Consider the following 16,726-nt stretch of genomic DNA (forward strand, 5'->3'; position numbering starts at 1 on the left):
CCAACTATAATTGTGGATTTGTTTACTTCTCTTTTCAGTTCTATTTGTTTTACTTCATATATTATGAAACTCTGTAGTAAGATGGATACAAATTTAGGATTATTTAGGATTCTCTTCTTGGAGAATTTACCCCTTTCTCATTATATAATATCTCTCTTTGTTTCTGACAATATTCCTGGTTCTGAAGTCTCCTTTGTTTAGTGTTAAGATCACTATTCCAGTTTTGTTTTGGTTAGTATTTATGTGGTATATCTTTTTCCATCTATTTACATCTATTTACTATCTGAGTCTTTAGTTTTTTTGAGGATGGCATAGAGTTGGTACTTTTGTCCAAGCTGACAATTTTTGTCTTTTAATTGATGAGTTTATATCATTGATTTATTTGGTTGGATCAAAATCTACCATTTTGCTAATTATTTTCTATTTGTTTCATCTGCTCTTTTCTTCTCTTTTTCTTTCTTAGGTTATTTTTTATGGTGCCATTTTATCTCCATTATTGATTTATTTATACCTTTTTGAAAAAACTTTTTAATGGTTTCCCTAGTGTTTACAATATACGTCTTTATTTGATCCAAGCCTACTTTCAAATAATATTATATTGCTTCACATGAGGTGTAAGGATCTTATAACAGTATATTCCCAATTTCTTTCTCTCATGCTTTGTGATGTCATTGTCATATATTTTACCTTTATGAAATAATAAACACATAGTACTTTGCTACTATTTTTGCTTCAGTCATTTACTGTTTAAAGCATTTAAAAATAAAAAAATGAATATTTTAATCTTTCATTCCATTTTTAGCACTTTTCATTGCTTTTTATAGATTCAGGTTTTTGTCTGGTATCATATTCTTTCTGCCTAAACAACTTTCTTTGACATGTGTAAGTTTGTTGGCAATGAATTTTCTAGTTTTGTTTGCCTGATAATGTCATTATTTATTATTTATTTTTGAAAGGTATTTTTGCTGGATATGCAATTCTGGGTTGACTTTTTTTTCTTCTGGTATTTCAAAGATGTCACTCCATTTTCTTCTAGCTTGTGTGGTTTCTGATGAGAAGTCTGCTATAATTGTTTTGATTCCTCTTTATATAATGTGTCTTTTTTCCCTCTCATTGTTTTCAGGATTTTTTTCTTTGTCTTTTGCTTTTTTAGCAGTTTGTTTTAGCAGTTTTTAGCAGATGTGCCCAGGTGTGTGTTTGTGTATGTGGGGGCAGGGTAGAGAAGAGGGAAGTTATGCTGTTTGATGTTCTCTGAGCTTCTTGGATCTGTAGTTTGGTGCCTGTCTTTAGTTTTGAAAAATTCTTAGTCGTTATTTCTTCAGATATTTCTTCTGCTCCATTCCCTCTTTTGTCCTCTGTTATTACAGAATTACATTGTAGTAGCCAGCCTCCAAGATCACCCCAATGATCTCTGCCTCTTAGTATTAAAGCCTATGTGTAGTCCCCTCCTCCACCATACCAGGCTCAGTTGACTGCATAATAAAGAGCAGGCATCAGAACTGATAATGTTACTTCTGCGATTAGGTTATAAAAGACTGGGACTTCCTTCTTGGTCACTCTCTTTCTTCCTCTCTCTCTTGGATCACTTCTTCTGGGGAAGCAGGCTGCCATGATGTGAGCAGCCCTCTGGAGAGGCCCACATAGTGAGAAACTGAAGCCTCCAGCCAAGAACCAGTGAGGGCCTGAGGCCTGCCAACAGCCACATGAATGAGTGCCAACTAACCTTGAAATGGCTGCAACCCTAGGCAATACCATGCTCCTGCCTTGTGAGAGAACTTGAGCCAGAACCATCCAGTCAGGTTGCTCCTAGATTCCTGACTCTTAGGAGCTGTGAGAGAATAAATGCTTGTTTTAAGTTGCTAAGTTTTGGGATAACTTGTTACACAGCAGTAGATAACTAATACATGTGTGTATGTTAGACTGTTTGATGTTGTCCCACAGCTCTGGGTTTTTTTTTAACCTTTTAGTCTCTTTTTGTTTCAGTTTGGGTAATTTCTGTTGACTTGTCTTCAAATTTGTTTTTCTTTCCTCACGTATTTCAAGTCTGCTGAGGAGCCTGTCAAAGGCATTCTTCATTTCTGATAACTGCTTTTTTTTTAATTGCTAGCCACTTCCATTTGATTCTTATAATTTTCATCTGTGCGGAAACTGCCCATTTGATTTTGCATGCTATTTACCTTTTCCATTAACTTTTCCATATCCTTTAGCATATTAATCAAAATTATTTTAAATTCCCAATCAGATACCTTCAACATCTGTGTCATATCAGAATCTGGTTCTGTTGATTGCTTCATCTCTTGGCAGTGTGTTGTTTTTTCTAGGCAGAATTTATGTGCAGCTTTTAGGGCTCACCTACTCTGTGGTTTCCTCCCTTCTTCAGTTTCGCCTTTAACTTTCTATCTGCCCTGGCCAGTCCTGAACATTGTCTTCTGACATTTCAAGCCACTAAGACTGTGGCTTTCTGTCATAAGCCGTTGATGAATTGGGGAATGCCCTCAGGCGAAAAGATAGAAACTTCTTGTTTTCACCAGTGTAGTGTCTGTCTTGAGGGTAGACCCTCTTCTAGCTTCTGCCTACATTTTAGTGCTCTCGAGAGCCTTCAGATAGTTTTCTGTTGTTGTTCAGATTTTCTAATTCTCATCTGTGGGAAAGTTAGTCTGATCAAGCTGTTCTGCCATTAACAAAAGCCGGAAGCCTGCTGGACTCCAGAATAACAATTTAACAGACACAGATGTGATCATGTCACTTCCCCATTGAAGCCCTTAAAAATGTCTTTGCATTTGTTAAGGTCCTTGCCTTTCTCTCTAGCCACGTAAATTGGTCTCCTGCACTATGCTCTAATTATACCGACTTCTTTCTGCAAATAGCAAATTTACACCATTTGTCTTATGCTCCCTCAGACTAAATTTGTAATTGCCTGCCCTGTGTAAATTATTTCTCTTACTGTGGCTCTCTATTTATTTCTTTTTGGATGATCATATTCTTGTGTTCAAATCTGGCTTCCACGTACCAGGTATAACTTTGGACAAGTTACTTAAACTTTTTACACCTCAGGTTCTCATCTGTGAAATGGCGATAAGATTAGTACCACTCCCACCTAGGAGGTTTGTTGTGAGAATTAAATGGATTGATATGTGTAAAGTGCTTAGAACAGTGCCTGGTACCAGGAAAACTTTTGATATATAATAATTATTATTATCCTCAAAAACTCATATGATGTGCCTCTGCTATGTGTTAATTCCTTTATCTTTTCTGTTAAAAAAATTGCTATCCTTTGTTAATATGTATGCTGAGAATCACCAACCTCTGATTAGATCCCATGTATTTTGAGTTGCTGTGTGATTTATCTTACAAAAAATAAAATATTTTTTACTCCTAACCTCAACCTTAGGTATGATAGAAATTTAAGAAACAAAGGCCTAATAAGTGGTGTGAAGTCACTCAGTAAAGAATAATTGAGTGCAGAGTTGTTAAACTTATCTCTGAACACAGATGTATGTCATCAGCCCTGTATATCTAAGCAACAATTGAAAGCAGGTAGTATTCTTACTACAAATAATTAGAAATATATCTTATTTTATATACTAAGATTATTGATAACAATTGGAATTAATAGTAAATTTTCATCTTGTACATTTAAAATAACATTGTTTGGAATATTTGCTGGCACATAAATGGTAGAAATAAATGAATGCTATAATGGTAATCCAAAAGAAAACATAATTAACATTATTGCCTTCTACATACACTTTTACAAATTAATTTGAATTTTTGTCTGCACACTCACATTTTTACATATTTATAATCACTGTATGCATGCTATTTTGTACCTTGAAGAGTATGGCTTTTAAATTAATAGTAGCTACAGGAAATATTCATTTGAGGTGGAGAGAATTTTTTTGTTTCTTTCTACAATTAGCCTTATATTCATAACCTTCTATTAATACAGTAAAAACTCAGTAATAGAGAAACTTGAGGGACTCTAGTAATAATTATTTTTTAATTTTAAACTAATACTTAAAAAAGCTAAAGGCCATACTGTTGTTTAATCTCTTTTTCTTGACCAGAATAATCTGTTCTATAGCTTGTTATTTGATGGTATATTATATTAAATCTGACATAATTTAAAAATACATCCCACCTTTTTCCTCTGTGGGGAGTGTAATTATTGAAATCTCTAATATTGTATGTACCTTTTACATATAATTATAGAAAAATTCATATGTACACATGCTACTTTTTTGACCTTTTTGGTAATAAAATTTCTTTTGTCATAAAATTCAAAATGGCATTTATTAGAGGTAACAGGATATTCCAGTGTATGGTTTTTCAGGGGTCACATACTTTCAGTTTGCCCATTATATGACTGTCATTTTTAATCCTTAGTTTGTATGTCTAGAGATAAACCACTTAATATTTTGAATTTTCCAATAAAGAAATTGCAGTTCTTTTCAGGTATCAAAATAGTAATGTTAATGAAATGATATTAATTAAAATAATAAAAGCTCATTTTAAAAGGAGAGGGTGTAAAGGCAGTTAAGCTGGAGATTTTGGTGCTTTCATAACATATTTCATCCTTCTTGATGTGAGCAGCAATTGGAAAAATATACTATTTTTGGAAGCAAAACATTTTGATCCATAGTTCTTGGTTTTCTATTATAAATATATGTAAAGCATTTTTTGAATTTTTCCTTTTTTGGAAAATAAAAATAAAATTGTAGTTAAAATATCACACTCATTTCTTAAATTTCTATTTTAGTAAAAATATTTAGTTGCCTTTTGTCAAAAAGATAAAGCATTGGCTAACATAGTATATTTATCTTGCATCTAAAACAAGTATACTAGAGATACATGTTTCTAAAGAAAGTATTGGTTTGTTTTCCAAGTAATTCAAATACTAATTATATACATAAAGTATTTATTAATTATGGCTTAATACTAACTGTATATGTGAAATGTTTACTATTCGTGTCCTAAATAAAGCCTGTAACTGGTTTTTTTAAAGAAGCAGCACCTTTGGAAGAGAGCTATGAGGAAGAATCTACAAATTCTGGACTACTCATTCTACTTGAAAGCATCATATCTGACCTTGAAAAATCTCTTGGAACAACTTTATCTTCAATATTAGAAACAGAAATGAAAATTGCTTTTGGAAACCTTTGGATGGAGGTGATTATTTCAACCCTAATAGTTGAAAATTTCTCTTTTATTGCTAAAGATTTGTTACCTTACTTTAAGAAATATTTCTTGTATAAAATGTGTAAGCTTCATTGTACTAATCTATATAATATTATGGTTTTTTTTTGAAGTTTTTGAAAATACTTTTTGAAAATTAATTGATGGACATTTCCTAAAGACCAGGACTATATTTTATTCATTTTTTCAGTGAACAAATATTTATTGTGAATCTCCTAGTGTCAAACACCTTGCCTCATGGAGCTGAAGTTGAATTCAGAAAAATTTCTCTCATATGTGAGTCAAACTGTCTTGTATAGGGAATTCCCCTAGCAATATGTATTCAAAGAAGTATATATTTTGGCTTATGTCATGTAAATATGAGAATCAGAGTATAAATTTGATCTTATTAGCAAGATATCTTGAATTTTCTTTAGACTCACATCTTTTCTGCAATCAGTAAAACACAGCATTTGGCAATAGTGGCCTTTTTAGTTTAGTTTAAGGTTTGTTTGCTGTTGACATTTATAGCTGGGAGAAACATTATTCCCCATCAACTATAGACTGTATCTATTCCAGATGTTCACGGAGATGCTAATGTTTGCCAATATGATGTGTTTGCTGCTTGGTTATTATCAAGTGTTGAACCAAGATGAAGAATGATCAGATGCTTCTAGGAGGGTTGACATAAATTAGATATTTCCTAATAGAGTCTAGGAAAATCATTGCATGTGAATGCTTCCAAAAAGGCCATGCTGACGTCTTGAGGTACTAAGTGATCAATCTTTTTTTTTTTTGAAAGATTTTATTTTTTTCCTTTTTCTCCCCAAAGTCCCCCAGTACATAGTTGTATATTCTTAGTTTTGGGTCCTTCTAGTTGTGGCACGTGGGATTCCGCCTCAGCGTGGCTTGATGAGCAGTGCCATGTCCGCGCCCAGGATTCGAACTCACGAAACACTGGGCTGCCTGCAGCGGAGCGGGAGAACTTAACCACTTGGCCACGGGGCCAGCCCCTCAGTCTCTTTTTATACATGTCTTTGCAAGAGTGTAGCAAGTGTCGAGCATAGTTGACAACTTTTTCTATATAGATTTTTTCCAATTATATGAAATAACTAGACTGATTTCCTCAAAGAAATGACTGTGTTGAAAAGTAGATTGATGCCCTTTGCTGGTTAAAACTATGCTTTTTCCAATTAGAACTGTGCTTGCTTTTCACACATATAGTTTCTGAAACTATAAGGACTAATACAAATATGAATTTTACAAAAGCAATTTGCAATGGAATTAGCCTTTAAGATTATGATTGGCTTTAATAAAACATCTTTTTAGTTTAAAAAGAATTTAACTATATTTTGCCCAAAAATGTATGTAGGAATTCCTGAATAGGTACTTTTTAATAATAGGAATAATAAATCAATCAATAGATGCTATTTTTTTCTAAATACTTTTTAGATGCTGTACTTGAAACCACCATGGACTCTAATACATTTGTTACAGTGCTTTAGAAAACATTGGTTGGCTATATTTGGATTAGTTATGGAAAAGAACTTGCTTTTAACCATTGAGAGCCTATATGAAAATCTCTACAAAGGTATGAATCTTTTATTTTGTATTTAGCAGTGTTGTGTTAAAGTGAGACTAGGAGATATATTCCATGGGATGTGAAGATGAAGTAATAAAAAATTTGTCATTTACTTCTTAATTATTCATTTTTAATTCTAATTTCAAATAGGAATTTGTGACAGCTGGTTGAACAGAGCTTATGACTCTTAATGGTATCATTGTTGATGTTACTGGATGTTGTGAATATATAATTTTTAATAATGTTTAAAACTTTTTAAACCATATTTTACAGTTTATTCAGATATACAAATAGAATTATTTAGATTTTTTTTAATTTCTCATTAGGTTTAACATGCAAACTCTGACCACATTTCATGTACTAATTTTAAAAATAATGTATCAAGGTTTCTATCTAAGCTGTAGGGATAAGGAATAGGAAAGCTTTGGCTGTGGTGCGTAGTGAATTTTAGAACCACCAAAGACTATATTCCAGCACTTAGTTGGTGGCTTTTAAAGTACGTGGTACAGAACCTCTTGCAGCACCTCTGGAGTTGCCACAGACTGGAGGAGGAAAGGTTGGTGAATGGGGAGCCTGGTAAGTGGCCTCTGGCCCTCAACTCCGACTTTAGTCATGCAGCTTCCTTTTATCTGTTTATCTTTGGAAATTCCATGTAAGATTTGAAAAAGAAAGTTTCTCTGCTAAGAAGAAAAAGATGTGAAAAGCACTGATCTAATGTTATTAAAGCCCATTGTTGTATGATGAAGAAAACTAGCCCTGAGAGGGTAAGTGATTTATCCAGAGTCAAACAGGTATGTATTGCTGTACCTTTAAAAAGCAAAGTGTAGGGGCCAGCCCCGTGGCGTGGCGCAGTGGTTAAGTTCACAAGTTCCACTTTGGCCACCCGGGCTTTGCCAGTTCAGATTCCAGGTGCCGGTTCGGATCCCGGGTACAGACATGGCACCGCTTGGCAAGCCATGCTGTGGCAGGCATCCCACATGTAAAGTGGAGGAAGATGGACACGGATCTTAGCTCAGGGCCAGTCTTCCTCAGCAAAAAGAGGAGGATTGGCAGCAGATGTTAGCTCAGGGCTAATCTTCCTCAAAAAACAAACAAATAAAAAGCAAAGTGTAACCATTACTAGGATGTTCAGTTCTTGATTTTTTTGAACTCCTAACATGAAGTGATCTATTTATTCTATGTATTACTTTATTTATTACTTATATCCTGTCAACTTTTAAAAAGTAACTGTGAGTATGAGGGCTATTAAATAACAATCTGATTACAAGAGGGTTTAAGTTAGGTTTAAAGGCACAAGAGCCAGGTAATAAAGAATCAGAAAGATAGCTTTACCGTAAAACATATGCAAACAATTATTGCATCACTTGAATACAGATTTGAACACTCAGCTTCCTGGAAGCTAAGACAGAACAAAAGCAAAAACGTATTCTATAGTAGGTATACCAGTTCTCTCTCTCTTTCCCCTGAAGTGTAAACTCTTTGAAAATTTTTATATTTTTAAAAATTCCTCCAGGGGATTTAAAGCTCCTAATTAGCGACTTATGACTTATACGTGGTAGATGTTGCATGAATGTCTCTTTTTAAAAGTTACCAATTTTTAAAATAAAGATACTTTCCAGGCATTGTCTTTAACTTATGGAACTTATTTATTAGGGGTATTATTATTTAAGGGACATGGAACAACCTACTGGACATGTCTTCAAAGCAGTTTTACAAGATATATAGAAACACTTTTCATATCTTTTACTAGGGGCATAATTTAGTGGAGTCTCTCAAAAGAGAAAATCCATAAACCGTGTATGATCTTGAACGAGATTTGGTTTCAAACAGAGGGTATCTGGTTGCCATCTTCCATCTGTCTGTTTTCCAGCGGTGGGCCGTGTTTCACTCTTACACGCAGCTCAGAGGTAGTGGGCAGCAGCTCTAACTGGCAGTAGGGAGAGAAGTGAAAAGATGGTGACTTTTGCTTCTGCTAAAAAGTCATTTTTGGAATCATTGTGTGTGTAATTTATTGACCCTTGGTCTAGAAGAATCTGATGCCTAATGTTTACTGACTTGTGAAGAATACATAATAGAAGTACAAAAGTGCCTTCTGCTCCAAAATAATTTTGAATTGGAAAAATCACAGTTTATGATTTTGTTTAATATCTTTTTTTTTCTTTAAAGATTTTATTTTTTCCTTTTTCTCCCCAAAGCCCCCCGGTACATAGTTGTGTATTCTTCGTTGTGGGTTCTTCTAGTTGTGGCATGTGGGACGCTGCCTCAGTGTGGTCTGATGAGCAGTGCCATGTCCGCGCCCAGGATTCGAACCAACGAAACACCGGGCCGCCTGCTGCGGAGTGCGCAAACTTAACCACTCCGCCACGGGGCCAGCCCCTTGTTTAATATCTTTTAATAGTATCCTCAGCTGTTGAGTTATGCATATGTGTTTAACTTCAGTATAGCAAACTCGTATCCTTAGATCCATTCATAGAAAATTGTATGGAAAATGACTAATAGTTTTTTCTGGCTTTGTTATCTATATTTACTTTAATCTAAATAATTATTGACCTATATAAGCATTAAACTGTTTAAACCGTGTAGATTTCTTTACGTTGTGTCTAAGTACTGAATTTATGTTTATTTCCCTTTTGCCCAAATCTTAGTAAAGGATTTTTGTATGACAGAAGTCAAATGATTGATTCAAGAATGTAAGCCCTCCTGAACACTGACTGCCTTGGAGAAGCACCCTTAAAAGAAGTTGTGTCCAGTTTCTCCTCCTCAGGAGACTTACTGGATTCATCTAGTCTACATGCTGTCCTATGTGTAGCATCTCTCATCTCTCTTTTCCCACAGGAATTTAAACTCATTGATTTAAAAAATAACTAAAAATGTGTTTTTGGTTTTTTTTTTGAGGAAGATTAGCCCTGAGCTAACTACTGCCAGTCCTCCTCTTTTTACTGAGGAAGCCTGGCCCTGAGCTAACATCTGTACCCATCTTCCTCTACTTTATATGTGGGACGCCTGCCACAGCATGGCTTGCCAAGCAGTGCCCTGTCCGCACCCGGGATCCGAACCGGCGAACCCCGGGCCGCCAAGGAGCAGAACATGCGAACTTAACTGCTGTGCCACTGGGCCAGCCCCCAACTAAAAGTGTTTTGTAAGGAAATAATAGTGTTTGTTTGATAAAGGAGAAGCCAGAAGCTTGGCTATAACCATCAGATTAGATTAGAATTTCTGAATGTTGTATAATTAAGTATTAAAATCTTTTTATTTTCATTTCATCTTTCAGTATTTCATAAACAAATGCTTCTTGTGTAAGTGATACAGAGGAACTCTGGGGGCCGGCCCGGTGGTGCAGCAGTTAAGTGCACATTCCGCTTTGGCGGCCTGGGGTTCGCTGGTTTGGATCCCAGGTGCGGACATGCCACCGCTTGGCAAGCCATGCTGTGGTAGGCGTCCCACATAGAACGTAGAGAAGGATGGGCACGGATGTTAGCTCAGGGCCAGTCTTCCTCAGCAAAAAGAGGATTGGCAGATGTTAGCTCAGGGCTGATCTTCCTCAAAAAGAAAAAAAAGAAAAACAGAGGAACTCTGTTACTTTACCTCACAGTTCCAGTAAAAAAACTATGCTGATGTTTCAGAATATAACAGAGTCTCTGAAACGATGAACATTAAAAGAAAACAAAACAAACACATTGTAGCATGGTTATTCTAAATGCCTTTGAAAACTATGTAGCATTCTATCTTAGTAATGGAAAGAATTTTTTCTGATCTGAGTTTTGGTGACATTAGAAAGTTACTTATCTTCACTGTTCTTAACTTTTTAAATCTTTGAAATTATTGCCACTAACCTCTAATTGGTTTGAGAATTTAATGTAAGTAATTTAGTTTCTTGAGAGAAAATTGTTATACCATTAAATCATTATTTGTAGATTAACTCACTTTACTAATTTACAGGGGACAAAAATTCTGCCAGCTTCTTTTGCCCACAGCTCACTTTTACCCAAATTGTTTATTTTTTGCTGAAGTTGTGTTGTGCAGAGAGAGAGCACACATTATTTTCAATAAACCTAGTATTACATTTCATGTAATGGAATTTGAAGGTAAATCTCAACGTGATAACTGAGTTGATTGAGAGGTACCACATAGAACTTACACGCCTACCACCAAAATGTGACTCTTCCAATGCCTCCACAGTAATTTGTGTATGAAACAACCTCAGTTTTCAAAATCTGTTGTTTAACTCATTTGGTGATGCTCTCTCTTTTCTGAAGAGGATAATGTTCTTTCACTTAACTTTTACTTTGAAGTTGACCGTGTTTAGGGAACTCCTGGAATCTGAATACACAATACCAGAAGCAACTCCAAGAACTTTATCTCCAACAAAGCCTGTTTAATTGTTGCTTTTTACACCAGAGCGATAAATTAGGAGTGGCATGTAGGTGTGAATGCGTACTCTTCTTAACTTCCATAATTAATATTAGATTGGCTTTACAAAGATGTTTTTGTGTTGTATACTCATTCTTATGTGTTTTTTCCTTCTTAATTTTCAGTTTCCAGCTAACAGTGCAGTGGATTTTACAACAGTGGAATTCCTGCTTCAGGATTCTAAGAGTTTTTACATGCTTTCAGCACAAGGTCGCATTATGATGGTATTCTTCCACAGGCCTTTGCTCAAGTAAACTGCTCCAAACATTTACAGAGGTAAGATACCTTTGGAATGCTGTTTAGAGTAGCTAATCACATACCTTCTAAAAATGTATTTAGCAGACAACAGCAGGTAAAGGATATTTTCATTCTAACTTATTCTAATGTACTAAAGGCATTAAGCAAATACTAAGTGAATTGAATGGAGAGTAAACAGTTATTATTATAAGTTATAAAACACACATCCTCCTATGGAAGCCGTGTCACAGCAGTGCTGGGATTTTATATTATTTCATTTATGGATGGAAGAAAGCTGTGCAGTGTTGTTTGATTGTTCATTTTCCAGTGCTCCAGACCAGGGGATCAAAACATGCATCAAAATACTCTGGAAATTTTTTAAAACATGCAGATGCCAAGCCTTTATCAGACGTTACTGAGTCAAATTTCTGGCAGTGGTGCCCAGTAATGTTGTTGTTCTTGTTTTACTTTTTATTTTGAAATAATTTAAAACTTAGAAAAAATTTGCAAGAGTAGTACAAAGAATTCCCGTATATATCCTTTACCCGGTTTCCTGATGTTACATCTTAGCACATTTGCTTCATTGTTTTCCCTTTCTACCTGCCTACCTGTCTATCAACTTACCTATCCACATTTTTTTCTGAACTCTTTAAGAGTGTGTTGTGGGTCTGATGCTCCTTTACCCCTAAATACTTCCATATAAATTTCCTAAAGAATAAGGATATCTTATGTAACTAGCATAATTAGTTAGGAAATCAGTGCTGATACAGTACAATTTTTGAACCTATAGACCTCGTTCAGACTTTGCCAATCGCCCTACCAATTTAACAAGTGTCTTCATGTGATTCTTGTGCAGTCAGCCTAGGAGTCATGACTTTTTACCCCTTTTAAACTATGTAAGTTTTGTCCCTGGTAATACTCTATTTCTACAGTCTTCTAATTTCAAATCTGGGAAATTCTGGGAGTTTTGTGTGCCAGAAACTGCTCAAAAAACCTCATTATCACAATTACTAGATAAGATATTAATGCTGCTTTCATCTAACATATATATATATAGTCTGGAAGGGGTGAGATTACGGAGGAAGCTCACTTTTCCTCACATAACCCTCCGGAGTCCTGTGGATTCCAGCTCATACCACATTCTGGATTTCCCTGAATTGGCCTATGGTTTGCATCAGTATTACTCAAGCTTTTAAACTAGAAAGCAATATACAAATATTAATACTTTTAAAAATATTGCTCTTACAAACAATGACTTTATTTTAATATATAATCTATAAATTATGTTATATTAATTACATGTAATGAATTAAAATAATATAATTATATAATAAAATATAAAAATTATAAAATATAATTTTAATAATTATATTATTGAGTTTATGTGATTTTATTATATAATTAATATTATGTAGTATGTAATTATTACATTATTTTTACATAATTAATTATAAATCTGTATAGTAAACAAATGGGTGCACTTTATTACAAAAATATCAACTCGTATAAGCACAGACATAGCTAAAGTATTGGTAAATTTCCCCCAAACGATGCTTAGGTCATTTAACATTTAAATCAAGCACATGGTATGAATCCCTTTAAAACACGCTTTTGCTGAAGTAATTGTGCACATACATGATTAGAGTCCTTTCTTTCTGTTGACTGATCACACCAGTGAAATGTGAAATGAGTTGTTTGACTGACTGGACTTTTAGAAATCAAATGGGATAGGCACAGGGTTTGGAGAAAAGCCAGGTCTTACGTACAGCAGTATTCTACAGTGCAGGGACGGCCACTTTCAGATGGCTTTGGATCTGGGCTGCCCGTGGCCTGTGTGATGCTGTCGGTGACGGGCCCTGAGATCCCCCACAAGCCCCGGAGTGGGCGGTGCTTCAGTGGACCAGTTGACCCATCTCTACCACAGACACACGGCACAAAGCACACTGAGAGGTCGTGAAGCTCAGTTAATATTTAAAACATTTTGATGCTCAGGTAAAAGGGGATTCAAGTTGTCACCAATTAGTAGGAAAAGACTAATTATTATACAGACCTATGATCTTTTATAAGTAGAAACATTAAAGGAATCTAAAAGCTGTCACTTTTTATGAAAGAGCAGATGGCCTGAATTAGACCCCTAACATATAATGAGTGTGAGTGTGTCTGTCCAGGTCTGGATGCAGATGATCCAGATCTAGATCTAGACAACTGAACAGGAACACTTTGAAGGGCTGTTGGGGGAGGGGAGAGAAGAGAATGGAAAACACACTGTCGATGTCCTTTGAGTCATTCTATTCAGTACTATCTATAGGGATTGATCCAGAAAAAGCAGTGCCTTCTGTTCCAGAATTTAACTACTTGGAAATATGTTTAAATTATCATATTTCAATAAAATTCACAGTTTAGGCAGTAGAGACTTCCTGAGTCCCTACTCTGGGCCAGACACTCAGCTACTATGATGAACAAGCCACAGCACTGGCTCTTCAGGAGCTGACAGTCCAGTGGAAGGAGCCAGGTATATAAATAGGGCTGTTACCCTACACCCCAATTTTCTACCTTATCACCCCATCACCACTAAATTAGCATCTGGTTCTTGGAAGGAGTAGTCTGTCTCATGTCAGCTCCTGAGTTTTCTCCTTATTGGTCGTGTTCCTCCCCAAACCCCTAAGTCAAAGGCCACCACTGCCTTTGCTGCAGCTCATCTCCTGAAACCCCCCAAAGGGCTCCACATACAATTATGGAGATTGTGTAAGGCACCCTTTGGGGACATAGACTACTGTAGGTTCACAAGGTGACTAAGGGAACTTCATGTAGGAGAAAACATGGCAGGCTAAGTCTGGCTTTTCCCAAAGGCAAAAGAAAACTTTTTGCAAAGAAGTTCAAATCTTTGTAACCCTCCCAAGCATCTCCCCAAGAAACTTGAAGAACACCCATGTCCTTTGCTAAAGCAATTATCTTCTAGTTGGGACTGGGGACTGGGGTGATGGCTGAGGGAGCCTCCTTCCCTGAGAGATCTGGCTGGTGCTTTGCCATTTAAGGCTGATCTTTGAGGTCTCTATGGCAGTCTGAAGTGAGAGTGGTCCTCATCACTCTTCCAGGTCTTCTGGAGGAAACCTTTGATTCAAACACACACACACACACAAACAGGCACACACATACACCACCTGTTTCCTTTGCCCTTAGACACAGGAATTCTTAAGCACGGGGTCATCAATGCTGGTTTCCCAGAGCAAACCCCTAGGGACTGGAGGAGGGTGATGAGTGAAGGGAGTAGCTAGTCTTCCAAATAAAGCAGGAACAAGCGATAATAGCCACGGGACTGTGGCCTTTGGGGAGAGGGACTGGATTAAACTGTCTGCTTTGAAGGTAAATTGTCTGACTGAATTAGATAAGGTTTTTTTCCAATTTGGTTTGCAAATATAGTGACAGGAACATTTTTGTTTGAGTTTACTCCACAATCTCAATAGTCATAGATTATCTACAAACAGGTTCAGATACTTAGGAATAAGGATTTTGGGTAATAAAGATTCTTTTCATTGAGTGTGGGGTAGTAACTAGGAACAAGAAGAAGAAGCATGCTAAAGTGGTGGGATGATTCAGCATGGGAGAAATAGTGAACCTTCTGTAAACCTGAGGATCTTTTCTTGACTCAGCAGCAAGAACTGGTGTCTTAGCACTTTTTTGCCAGAGTTACTAATGACCCATTATAAAAGAACAACTGAGGTTGATTATTTATCACGAAGGGATTTCTGTGTGTAGATAGAGCAGCATTTGCTCGATTGAGCCTCTCTCAGTCCTAATCCAGCGCAAAGGCACTGCTTGGCCTGGAGAGGGGTGTGGCGTGCCCTGAGGAAGCGGGACAGAATCTTCTTCCCTCGAACCACGTGTTCATTCATCTAGTTTCTGCTCTGCTCACTCTTCCACTAGTCTGTTTTCTCCACTAATGGCCTGCCCCACCTCTCTCTCTCTCCCAACACTTTCTATTCTCCATTCATATGGCAGACAGAAGATGCTGTGCATAATGGAGCCCAGTTCGTGAACACAGGTCTCTCCTGGTCAGAGGGGAACTTCTCCTGTTTTCTTTTATTCTCCTTTTGTCCCTCTTTTCAGAATTTTAGCCAATTACCTCTTTTTGCTCCTCACCTTCTGTGACAAGTCCACTGAGCTTCTTAGTTTTAAGACAATAAGGGGGATTTGTTCCTGTAAACTCTTTGGTTAAAAAAAAATGAAAAGAAAATGAAAAACAGTTCTGTCAGAGATGGAAGTACAGGTAAGATCTGAAGCTCGTCACCGCTGGGCAGTTCCAGTTCACTGGGGGCTCTGTAAGTGACCTGAGAGGAGACATATTTAGCAGTTAAAAGTATTTTTAGGAGACCTTAAAATAGAGCCAAAGAATAAATCTAATAGAAACAAGAAAAGGAGAACTTGGATTCTGGGATACCCTGTGGTTCTTGAAATGTGAATAAAATTACTTCCTGAAAAAGCTCAAAAAGGTTGTTAATCATTCTCTTCTCAGTCACCATGTTCAGCAGGGTCTCAGGTGCCTGTCTGACAAATAGCTCCATGGGCGTGAGTGATCCAAATGAGGCACAAATCTTTACACACTTCCTACGTGTCAAAACAGCCTGCAAGATTTTAAAGAAACGTCCTCGCTTGACAGCTCCCGTCAGTAGGCCCTGGGACCATGCGGGGACCCGACACGTTAGGTGGACCTGTTCCAGCTACTCCATTCTTTCCTTTTTCATTCCCTTTCTTTTCCTCTCTCTTTTTAATTGTGTATTTTATATGTTACCACCTTCATAACTCTAATGTTCTTGGTGGTCAAATGTTACTAAAATCAGGATCCTGAGAGTAGTTCAAGAAATAGTGTAAGTGGGAGTGCAAGAAAGGTTCTTCAACGGATGTGTTGAGTCCAGCACACTTTTATCTTATCAGTTGGTTTCTTCTTCCTTGAGAGAAGGAGGGGAATAGCTTGAATGAAAAGTACATAGACCAACTTGCTATAATGTGTCATCTTAGAAGTTGACTTTAGACAGATAAAGTTGAAGTCGTATGTGAACACATAGTACACCAATTCCTTCCCTAACCCTTCTATTAGGGCTCACTGTGCCCTCACCATGTGATGGTCATTGTGTGTTTGTGCTATGCTCCATGAGAGCTATCAGCTGCATATAACCACCTCCTTTTCAGATATTTAAAATCTACCAGTGGGAACAAGTATGTACACAAATAACTTTATTACTAAGTGGAAGGTAATGTCCCTGTAAAGATATAAATAAAGCTCTTGAGTGTTCTTAGGAGAAAAAGATCAGATCTAACTAGAGG

At 36.5% G+C, this 16,726-nt stretch overlaps 1 long non-coding RNA gene and 1 pseudogene across 5 annotated transcripts in view; one reads left to right on the plus strand and one right to left on the minus strand.

Annotated features, from left to right (window-relative positions):
* Nucleotides 1-1,609: 1,609 nt before the first annotated feature.
* LOC138918161 (transcriptional protein SWT1-like) lies at nucleotides 1,610-11,447 on the plus strand (annotated as a pseudogene).
* A 1,418-nt stretch (nucleotides 11,448-12,865) lies between these two features.
* Nucleotides 12,866-16,726, minus strand: part of LOC138917998 (uncharacterized) — a 36,437-nt gene continuing 32,576 nt past the window's right edge. For 3 of the 5 annotated variants that reach the window (XR_011426748.1, XR_011426746.1, XR_011426749.1), the window contains one exon: nucleotides 12,866-15,732. This is a non-coding gene — a long non-coding RNA (uncharacterized lncRNA). Of the gene's footprint in view, nucleotides 16,351-16,726 lie in introns of all 5 variants that reach the window. The other 2 variants (XR_011426747.1, XR_011426750.1) reach the window with 2 other exon arrangements.

This window comes from Equus caballus, chromosome 16 (assembly GCF_041296265.1).
Source record: "Equus caballus isolate H_3958 breed thoroughbred chromosome 16, TB-T2T, whole genome shotgun sequence".
Taxonomy (NCBI): Eukaryota; Metazoa; Chordata; class Mammalia; order Perissodactyla; family Equidae; genus Equus; species Equus caballus.